At 42.9% G+C, this 12,029-nt stretch overlaps 1 protein-coding gene across 1 annotated transcript in view; it reads right to left on the reverse strand.

Moving 5' to 3' along the window:
- Window positions 1–7,717: 7,717 nt before the first annotated feature.
- Window positions 7,718–12,029, reverse strand: part of LOC120018691 (serine/Arginine-related protein 53-like) — a 170,527-nt gene continuing 166,215 nt past the window's right edge. Inside the window, exon 10 of the mRNA XM_038961893.1 lies at window positions 7,718–8,060. The gene's annotated coding sequence lies outside the window, so the exon portion shown is untranslated. The remainder of the gene's footprint in view (window positions 8,061–12,029) is intronic.

Here is a 12,029-nt window from a genome sequence, read left to right on the forward strand (position 1 = left end):
TGTGAGTGCATCTGCACACACAGTGAGGCGAAGACTTTTGGAGGATGGCCTGGTGTCAAGAATGACAGCAAAGAATCCACTTCTCTCCAGGAAAAACATCAGGGACAGACTGATATTCTGCAAAAGGTACAGGGATTGGACTGCTGAGGACTGGGGTAAAGTCATTTTCTCTGATGAATTCCCTTTACGATTGTTTGGGGCATCCGGTAAAAAGCTTGTCCAGAGAAGACAAGGTGAGCGCTACCATCAGTCCTGTGTCATGCCAACAGTAAAGCATCCTGAGACCATTCATGTGTGGGGTTGCTTCTCAGCCAAGGGAGTGGGCTCACTCACAATTTTACTTAAGAACACAGCCATGAATAAAGAATGGTACCAACACATCCTCCAAGAGCAACTTCTCCCAACCATCCAGGAACAGTTTGGTGACGAACAATGCCTTTTCCAGCATGATGGAGCACCTTGCCATAAGGCAAAAGTGATAACTAAGTGGCTCGGGGAACAAAACATCGATATTTTGGGTCCATGGCCAGGAAACTCCCCAGACCTTAATCCCATTGAGAACTTGTGGTCAATCCTCAAGAGGCGGGTGGACAAACAAAACCCCACAAATTCTGACAACCTCCAAGCATTGATTATGCAAGAATGGGCTGCCATCAGTCAGGATGTGGCCCAGAAGTTAATTGACAGCATGCCAGGGCGGATTGCAGAGGTCTTGAAAAAGAAGGGACAACACTGTAAATATTGACTCTTTGCATCAACTTCATGTAATTGTCAAAAGCCTTTGACACTTATGAAATGCTTGTAATTATACTTCAGTATTCCATAGTAACATCTGACAAAAAATATCTAGACACTGAAGTAGCAAACTTTGTGAAAATTAATATTTGTGTCATTCTCAAAACCTTTGGCCACAACTGTACATGAAACCAGGTCAAAAATCCTGACCTACGGTTCGCAATGCTCCGACGCTGGGAAATAGAGCCTGCGAGAAGAGCCCTGTGGCTTCAGGCTATTCTGCATGGGAGAGTGGGAAATGTGGGGACCCGGTGTCCAAGTAGCTATGTGGGAGAAAAACCTTTCATCGTAGGTAAAACATTTAACCTGTATAGTATAGTCCGTTTGCAATGCCACTCACTACTTGTAGCCATATAGTTTGTGTTTGTTGGTCTTGGCTAGCTTAATGTTCCAGTTGGAAGCTAGCGCTCACTCACTCATGTGGCTGCTAGCACCGTCATGAAAAGAAGGCATGAGCGAAGCCCTACAATATTAAGTTTTCTAAGTAGTGAGAACACTTTGGAGCAGGCAATGTTGAAAAGTAATCTTTAGACATGTTGTACTTTGCTTAAATGTAGTTTTGTAATTGACTAAAACAAGCAGACAAAAAAAATGGCTAAAAATGGCTAAGTATTTGCTGTGAGCCAATGGGGTAACCTAGGTAACCACAGGTTGTTTTCCCAACAGGCGGAGGGGCCGCAACGTTCTATCTAATACTGACTGGGTCTATAGATGCGGTAAAGAGGTCAATCGAACTCAAACAAAATAATGGAATTGCCATGGAAACGTGTGGGGGAAAGGGCCGTGGGGGAAATATCAAGAGTCTCCTCATTGCCCCCCAGCAAAATTAGCCTACATTTAGGCTATTGTTTATATGTGTATTTAACACTATGTTGAGGTAAAAATCTGAGTATCATGAATGTCAACCCCAATACACGTTTATGGCACAAGTAACCACATTGTGGGTGTCATGACTCCTCCTGGCACCAGGGGGTGGCAGAGACCGCCCAAGAGACTTTTATTAGTCTCAGGTGTGTCTTATTATTTCATGATAATTTGTGTCCCTGTTAAAAAAGGTGTGTTTTCTGTGGTCCTTCGCAGAAGCTTGAATTGTTTACCGCGTGCGTTCGTTTCCTGAGTGAATTTTCCAGACGTATTGTTTGTTGTTTTTTCATGTGTACTGGGATCCTGCGGCTACCGTATCTCAGTAAAGTATTATGTTTATCCTTAACCGCTGATTCCTCGTCTGTGCTCTTCTCTGCACCTGGGTCCAACCTTACCACGTCACAGTGGGCCTGTTACAAAACATGAATTTGACGAATATCCACTTTGTTAGATCAGATTTGTTGAATGTGCACCAATCTGGTCAATGGAATGTCTGCGTTCCATTGCCTCCTTTACCGCATCTATCAAAGTTATGAAAGCATTTTTTCAGTCTAATTTGTATAAACATTGAGATTGGATGATAGCTGTTTGGGTTATCAAATCAGGATCAAATCCTCTGATCTCCTCGAGCTCATTAATGATAGAATGTTCAAATTTGAAGATTGCCGAAAGGCTACTCTCTTTGACAATGAATGTAAGCTACAGAGACGGGTACCCAGGCTACTGGCAAACCAACTCCCTGACCAAAATGACTGACCTTTATGCCATCATAATTAGGTTCATTCCCGTTCTAGTATTCTAATTCCTAATTCTATAGCCACAACTTCAAATGTGCTGAATAATAATAATTTCACTTTTCATTACAGAAAATAATCTCAATGCACATAAAAAGTAAACAAACACATTTAAATTGAAATGATGAAGATACAATGTCTCTAGATTATCTGGTAACTCGAGCCCCTCTGCTGGGGGCAATTGTGAAACGAACAACAAAAGTATACTAAAACCCCTACATTAAAACCTGTGCTTCTAATGATTAATAAGCCACGTAGTCAAGTCTTTGTCAGAAGGCCTACTGTAGCGCTCATCACACAGAAATCTGAATCCTCCTGCTTGAAGTTGACAAAAGTGGCCCTTTGTCTAAATGTTTAGTAGCAGCTGACTGTAAGGACACCAGGCTCTCTGGGAGTGGGTTCTGCTACCCGACACTGGCATGTGGCTGACTGATGTAAGGAGGACCATCTGCTGAGAGTTACAAACAGACCCTTGAAGCCCACCCTCAACATACAACACAGACATGCACACACTAGCGTGCGCAGTCTCTCTCTCTCACACACACAAGTGCTCGAGTATGCATATGACAGAGAACACACCCTCTTGTGCTCATGATGTAGACAACACAAATACAAGGCCACATAAATAATAATTCACTCAGAAAAAAATTATAATTTGCAAATAAAAGTCTTAAAATGATGAGGTACAGTTGAAGTCGGAAGTTTACATACACCTTAGCCAAATACATTTAAACTCAGTTTTTCCCAATTCCTGACATTTAATCAGAGTAAACATTCCCTGTGTTAGGTCAGTTAGGATCACCACTTTAGTTTAATAATGTGAAATGTCAGAATAATAGTAGAGAAGTATTTATTTCAGCTTTTGTTTCTTTCATCACATTTCCAGTAAGTCAGAAGTTTACATACACTCAATTAGCATTTGGTAGCATTGCCTTCAAATTGTTTAACTTGAGTCAAACTTTTCGGGTAGCCTTCCACAAGCTGCCCACAATAAGTGGGATAAGCCCATTCCTCCTGACAGAGCTGGTGTAACTGAGTCAGGTTTGTAGGCCTCCTTGCTCGCACACGCTTTTTCAGTTCTGCCCACAAATTTTCTATAGGGCTCAGGCATTTGGAAATTGCTCCCAAGGATGAACCAGACTTGTGGAGGTCTACAATTTTTTTCCTGAGGTCTTGGCTGATTTCTTTTGATTTTCCCATGATGTCAAGCAAAGAGGCAATGAGTTTGAAGGTAGGCCTTGAAATACACCTCCAATTGACTCAAATGATGTCAATTAGCCTATCAGAAGCTTCTAAAGCCATGACATCATTTTCTGGATTTTTCCAAGCTGTTTAAAGGCACAGTCAACTTAGTGTACGTAAACTTCTGACCTACTGGAATTGTGATACAGTGAATTATACGTGAAATAATCTGTCTGTAAACAATTGTTGGAAAAATTACTTGTGTCATGCACAAAGTAGATGTCCTAAACGACTTGCCAAAACTATAGTTTGTTAACAAGAAATTTGGAGTGGTTGAAAAACACATTTTAATGACTCCAACCTAAGTGTATGTAAACTTCCGACTTCAACTGTATGGTCACGCTCACAGTGACATTTCACTAGTACGCGGGCAGCCTGGGCGTAGGAGAGCTAACCACGGCCCTCCATCTCTTCCCCAGTCCTGTTATGTCTACCATCTGCCCCAACCCACAAATAGAGCGTCCGTCTGAACCTGGCCAGCCCAGCCCTCAGCCACCAGACAGGAACACAGAACGCTGGGCTCTATTTGTGTCCTGTGACTCTCCTGACACCCACAGGGGGAGAGGTCAGCATCATAAGTCATTCGAGCTTTGTTAAGAACAGGTAGAATAGAGCTGACACATCTGAGGGAGCTGGATAGTCACCTGACTGTCGTCAAAAATCTACTCAGGTTTGCTGACGACAACAGTGGCAGGCCTGATTTACCAACGACGAGACAGCATACAGGGAGGAGGTGAGGGCCCTGGCGGAGTGGTGCCAGGAAAACAACCTATCCTTCAATGTCAACACTATGAAGGATCTGATTGTGGACAGCAGAGACGGCACGCCCCCATCCACATCGACAGGGCCACAGTGGAGAGGGTGAAAAGCCTCGAGTTCCTGACAACCTGAAATGGTTTATCCACACAGACAGTGTGTTGAAGAAGGCACGACATCGCCTCAACCTCAGGAGGCTGAAGACATTTGGCTTGGCCCCTAAGACCCTCAAAAACGTCTACAGATGTACCATTGAGAGCACCGCCCGAAAACTCAGGTCTCTCTAGAGGGTGATGCGGTCAGCCCAACGCATCAACGGGGGCACTCTGCCCGCCCTACAGAACTACAGCACCCGGTGTCACAGGAAGGACAAGAAGATCATCAAGGACCTCAGCCACGGCCTGTTCACACTGCTACCATCTAAAAGGCGGAGACAGTACAGGTGCATCAAAGCTGTGGCCGAGAGACTGAAAAAACAGCTTCTTCCTCTTGCCATCAGACTGTTGAATAGTCACCAGTAGCCGGCCTCAGTCAGCCTCTGCCCAGTACCCTGCCCTGAACTTAGTCACTGTTACTAGCAGGCTACTACCCGGTACTCTACCCTGCACCTTAGAGACTGCTGCCCTATGTACATATTCATTGAACACTGGTCACTTTAACAATGTTTACATACTGTTTTACCCACTTCATATGTATATACTGTATTCTAGTCAAGGCTCATCCTATATAACTACTGATGTAAACACCGTTCCTATTCATATACTGTCCATACTGTTGATACACACCATTATACTATATACACACACTGAGTGTACAAAACATTAGGAACACCTTCCTAATATTGAGTTACATCCTCTGCCTTCAGAACAGCCTCAATTCGCCAGGACACCCTTGAATGAGTAGGTCTGTCCAAACTGTATGTACACACACACATATGCAGTACCAGTGCAAAGTTTAGACACACCTACTCATTCAAGGGTTTTTCTTTATTTTGACTATTTTCTACATTGTAGAAAAAATAGTAAAGACATCAAAACTATTAAATAACACATACGGAATCATGTAGTAACCCAAAAAGTGTTTATTTTAGATTCTTCAAAGTAACCACCCTTTGCCTTGATGACAGCTTTGCAAACTCTTGGCATTCTCTCAACCAGCTTCATGAGGAATGCATTTCAATTAACAGGTGTACTTTGTTTAACTTCTTTGGGCTGCAGGGGCAGTATTGAGTAACTTGGATGAAAGGTGCCCATTTCAAACGGCCTCGTACTCAATTCTTGCTCGTACAATATGCATATTATTATTACTATTGGATAGAAAACACTCTCAAGTTTCTAAAACCGTTTGAATTATATCTGTGAGTAAAACAGAACTCATTTTGCAGCAAACTTCCTGTCAGAAAGTGAAAAATCTCAAATCGAGGCTCTGTTCCAGGGCCTACCTAATCTTTTGCTTGAAATCTATTAGTATACATGCACTTCATACGCCTTCCACTAGATGTCAATAGGCTGTGAGAGGTGAAATGGGGTCTCTAGCTCTTTCTATGGTCAAAAGAGAGCGCTTGGAATGACAGGACCCCAATTTCCTTTGTTCAGGAAGACGCGGAAAGGACTTCTGGATTGGCTTCTGAAAAGCTGTTGTTATAGACGGCTAATAGCTCCGGCTTTGATTTTATTTGATAAATGTGACAATATCATCGTAAAGTATGTTTTTTCAATATAGTTTAATCAGATTATTGACATTTTTTCGGGAGTTTTGGCGTGTTCCGTTCTCTGAGTTTGTTGACGATGGAGAGCTTCGCGCCACTTGGCAAGTTTTGCTTGCTAAATCGAGAGGGAAAAAGGCCGTTCTAAAACCAAACAATGATTGTTCTGGACGAAGGACCCCTTGTACAACATTCTGATGGAAGATCATAGGACCCATTTATGATGTTATTTCATATATCTGTCGAACATGTGTACTATTAGTTTGCGCCCAGATTTTGGGCGCTCTCTCGCCATAACGTAAGCTGCATGTCGTAATGAAGTTATTTTTAGAATTCTAACACGGCGATTGCATTAAGAACTAAGCTATCTTTAATTTGCTGTCCAACATGTATTTTTTAGTAAAGTCTATGAATAGTTATTTGATTAGAATAGGTGAGTGTCAGAAATATATCCGGACATTCTGGGAAAAAGATGCTAAGTTTTCCCAATGTATAACCACGGATTTCAGCTCTAAATATGCACATTTTCGAACAAACCATATATGTATTGTGTTATAGGACTGTCATCTGATGAAGTTTGAGAAGGTTAGTGAAAAAATTAATATCTTTTGATGGTTTATTCGATATCGCTAACGTGCCTAACGAATCAATGCTGTTGTGTGGTTGGCTATTGTAGTAAGCTAATATAATGCTATATTGTGTTTTCGCTGTAAAACACTTAAAGAATCGGAAATATTGGCTGGATTCACAAGATGTTTGTCTTTAATTTGCTGTACACCATGTATTTTTCATAAATGTTTTATGATGAGTATTTAGGTATTTCAATTTGGTCTCTGTAATTGTTCTAGCTGCTTCGGTGCTATTTCCGATTGTAGCTGCAATGTAAAACTATGATTTATACCTCAAATATGCACATTTTTCGAACAAAACATAGATTTATTGTATAACTTGTTATAAGACTGTCATCTGATGAAGTTGTTTCTTGGTTAGTTTGGTTGGTTCTTGGTTAGTTAGGTTGGTTTTGTGCAAGCTACCTGTGCTGTGAAAAATGTCTGTGCTTTTTTGTATTTGGTGGTGAGCTAACATAAATATACGTGGTGTTTTCGCTGTAAAACATTTTAAAAATCGGACATGTTGGCTGGATTCACTAGATGTGTATCTTTCATTTGCTGTATTGGACTTGTTAATGTGTGAAAGTTAAATATTTCTAAAAAATATATTTTGAATTTCGCACTCTGCACTTGGACGGGCTGTTGTCATAAGTGTACCGACACCGGGCTGCAGCCATAACAGGTTAAAGTTAATTTGTGGAATTTCTTTCCTACTTATGTATACACTACCGTTCAAAAGTTTGGGGTCACTTAGAAATGTCCTCGTTTTTGAAAGAAAAGCACATTTTTTGCCCATTAAAATAATATAAAATTGATCATAAATACAGTGTAGACATTGTTAATGTTGTAAATGATTATTGTAGCTGGAAATAGCAGATTTTTTATGGAATATCTACATAGGCGTACAGAGGCCCATTATCAGCAACCATCACTCCTGTGTTCCAATGGCACGTTGTGTTAGCTAATTCAAGTTTATCATTTTAAATTATTAAAAAATAAAATAAAATAAAAAAATCATTTAAAATTACAAAATACAAATCTTCTTAAAGACAGGAGCATTGTAGTTTCTTGACAAAAAGTCTGAGGGAAGTCCAGTGAATGAGGGATTAAATAAAAATGTATAAAGATTTATGTTTAGGGACAGGGGGTTGTTCCTGACGGTGTGGCCTGACAAGGATAGACTAATTAGAGCTCGTCCAATCAGGGCACAGGACTACCCATGAGCCTCTCCTGGCATAGGGACATCAGCCTGTTGAGCCAAAGCTCCTCGGCCTTCTCCTTGTCCAGGAACAACTAGAAGAGAAGACAGAGATGAGCACAGTGCACCGGTTAGATACAGATGAGTAGATAACAGAACACACAAACAACCAGACAGAGAAGTTATTGGGATGAGTGACAGGGTCTGGAGAAAGGTGTGTATGTGTGTGTGCGTGTGTGTGTGTGTGCATGTGAAAGAGTCTGAGGGGAGATGTGTGGTTGAGAAAGTGAGGGATGAGTGGGTGCAACACACTGAGACAAACAATTCTACACTTCAGTAACCTTTAATATTACTATACTGAACAAAAATATAAACGCAACATGTGAAGGGTTGGTCCCATGTTTCATGAACTGAAATAAAAGATCCCAGAAATGTTCCATACGCACAAAAAGCTTATTTCTCAACAACAACAAAAATTGCACAAATTTGTTTATATCCCTGTTAGTGAGCATTTCTCATTTGCCAAGATAATTCATCCACCTGACAGGTGTGGCATATCAAAAAGCTGATTAAACAGCATGATCATTACACAGGTGCACCTTGTAATGGGTACAATAAAAGGCCACTCTAAAATGTGCAGTTCTGTCACACAACACAATGCCACAGATGTTTGAGGGAGTGTACAATTGGCATGCTGACTGCAGGAATGTCCAACAAAGCTGTTGCCAGAGAATTTAATGTTAATTTCTCTACCATAAGCCGCCTCCAACGTCATTTTAGAGAATTTGGCAGTACGTCAAACCGGTCTCACAACCTGCAGACCACGTGTAATCACGCCATCCCAGGACCTCCACATTCGGCTTCTTCACCTGCGGGATGGTCTGACACCACCCGGACAGCTGATGAAACTGAGGAGTATTTCTGTCTGTAATAAAAACCCTTCTGTGGGGACAAACTCATTCTGACTGGCTGGGCCTGCCTCCCCATCCATTGCTGTGCACCTGCCCAGTCATGTGAAATCGATGATTAGGGCCTAATGAATTTATTTCAATTGACTGATTTCCTTATATGAACTGTAACTCAGTTGAAATTGTTGCATGTTGCGTTTATATTTTTGTTCAGTGTACATTAGAGGAAGACTTGGTCAGGAGAACAAGGTGTATGTGTGTGTGTGCTTGCATGTGTCTATATGCATGTGCATGCCTGCGTACGTGTGTGTGTGGCCTACTGAGTCAGATCCGGGAGTAGGAGGGGAGGCGTCTGCAATAATCCTGACTGAGCTCACTCTGGTGTGGTGCTCCGTCACACATTGACACCTCTTCCTGGCGCTCAGTGTGGTTTTTCACGCAGGATGTGTCAAAGCTAGCCCCCGTCCGTCCGTCCGTCCGTCCGGGCAGCACACTGACCTGCCACAATGGTCATGAGCCTGACACACGGGTGTGAGCTCCGCCCTACTGAACTAACCTAGCATTGACCCCAACCTGGCACATGGCCATAAGTCAGCCACAGAATTGTGTTGATTGAAAGGTGCTTAATTGAGCTTGCCTGCCATGGTCCTACGTGGCTCGGTTGGTATGAATATGGAGCTAGAAACAGCAGGGTTGTGGGTCCAAATCCCAACGGGGCTACCGGCGCAGAAAGATAAGCACTCACTGCTGTAAGTCACTTTGGATAAAGCGAGTGTACAAAACATGAATAACATCTGCTCTGTCCATGACAGACTGACCAGGTGAAAGCTATGATCCCCACTTCAATCATTGTAGATGAAGAGGAGGAGACAGGTTAACGAAGGATTTTTAAGCCTTGAGACAATTGGGACGTGGATTGTTTTTTTGTGCCATTCAGAGGGTGAATGGGCAAGACAAAATATTTAAGTGCCTTTGAAAGGGGCATGGTAGTAAGTGTCAGGGGCACTGGGTTGTGTCAAGAACAGCAACGCTGCTGGGTTTTTCACGCTCAACAGTTTCCCGTGTCTATCAAGAATGGTCCACCACCCAAAGGACATCCAGCCAACTTGACACAACTATGGGAAGCATTGGAGTGAACATGGGCCAGCAACTCAATATTCATGTTATGTACACTCAGTGTACATGTGGCTGGCGCATCGTAACCAGTGGAATAATCCCAAAAGTGCAAACTCTGCTCACCGGGAACGTCGGACAGGATCAAACGAACGCTCAAAGCATTTTAAATAAATAAATCCCTTTTTGAACCCAGGTCAGATTAGCCATGATGGGATACTACTGGGGGTGCATGGCTGTGGTGGGTGACAGAAGAGTACACTCATCGAACAGTTTATTATGTACTCCACCCCGTTCACAAAAATGGTTTTGTGGCCGTGGCTCGCTACATAAAGGAGGCAGACAGGCATCGAGGCATTCAGTTACTGTTCGATTGAAAGTTAGAATGGGCAAAACGAGTGACCTAAGCAACTTTGAGTGTTGTATGATCGTCGTTGCCAGGTGCGTCGGATCCAGTATCTCAGAAACATCTCAGAAACACCCTCTTGGGCTTTTCATGGATGACAGTGTCTAGGGTTCACCGAGAATGGCGTGACAAACAGAAAACATCCCGTCAGCGGCAGTCCTGTGTGTGAAAACAGCTCGTTGATGAGAGAGATCGAATGGCAAGAATCGTGCAAGCTAACAGGCGGGCCACAAACAGACAAATAATGGCGTACAACAGTGGTGTGCCGAACGGCATCTCGGATACAACTCGTTGATCCTTGTCTAAAAACAAGAAGAAGTGGCTCCAGTGGGCATGCGATCACCAATACTGGACAATTGAGGAGTGGGAAAACATTGCCTGGTCCGACAAATCCCGGTTCCTGTTGCGTCATGCTGATGACAGAGTCAGGATTTGGCATAAGCAGCACGAGTCCATGGACCTATCCTGCCTGGTACAGGCTGGTGGCGGTGGTGTAGTGGTGTAGGGAATGTTTTCCTGGCAAACGCTAGGTCCCTTGATAACAATAGAGCAACAAATGTTTCTGATAGCTTGTAGAATCCATACCCTGAAGAATTCAGGCTGTTCTGGAAGCAAAGGGGATCCGACCCGGTACTAGATTGGTGTACCTAATAAACTGTCTGGTTAGGGTATATGTCTAGTATATGGATTTTTTAAATGGATTATTGTCTAGAATATATAATTTATTTTCCCCATTGAGTATCATGTGCAGCACACCAAGAAGTAGGAACGCAAATTTCCGGTATCTTACCCAAAATTCCCTGGTTTTCCAGAATGTTGGTACAACCCTACTAAGAGGCCCAAAGTCTCTGCCTTGATAAGAAGATTTGTCATGGGAACCATATGATTACAACCATTTCACACAATTTGCTTCAGTTAAGGCAAATTTAAGTGCAGGTTTCTATTTTGTTTTCTACTATTTGGAGGTTAAAGACACCCTAAAGATCCACTGCAGCCTTTCACAGAGCCCGGGCTGCCTGACAAAGAAAACCCATTCGAAAGACAGATCATTACCATCTCTTCATATCCAGTGTCTCTGTGTGTATATAATGATGTTTGATTTATCCAACGTGCGTCTGATAGCTTAGGAAATCTAAAGACGCAGCGTCTGGTGTGTAACGGCCTTGTGAATCACTCATCTCTCGCCTTAAACACGACGACACACATACACATACGCGTATGGCCTAACCCACAGTATGGGGTGTACACCATTCGCTGTGTGTTATCTAGGGTTCGACACGATGACTAGATCAGTCCCCCCCCCCCCACCCTCTCGCCCAGGCTCTGGGGTGTCGCAGCAGTAACGAGTTTGAGATGACAGTATCTACAGTAGGGGTAATGGGGAATCATTATTCCTGATTGGCTCTCCCCCGCCTGGGGCATATTGCTGCCATAGATCAGGCTGTCATGGGTTGATCTGCATGTGTCAGGGCTAACTCACTTTCCCCCGCAGGGAGATAAATGACTCCACACAGCTCTTCCAAAAGGGGGCGGGGGGAGGTCGGAGTAGAGAGAGATTCAAGTTAGGCTTCATTTCCTATCCTAAGGCCTGACTCTGTGTGGATGGAAATTCTTGATTGTCGTGGGGTGGGGTGTGT

Source organism: Salvelinus namaycush, chromosome 23 (genome assembly GCF_016432855.1).
Source record: "Salvelinus namaycush isolate Seneca chromosome 23, SaNama_1.0, whole genome shotgun sequence".
Taxonomy (NCBI): Eukaryota; Metazoa; Chordata; class Actinopteri; order Salmoniformes; family Salmonidae; genus Salvelinus; species Salvelinus namaycush.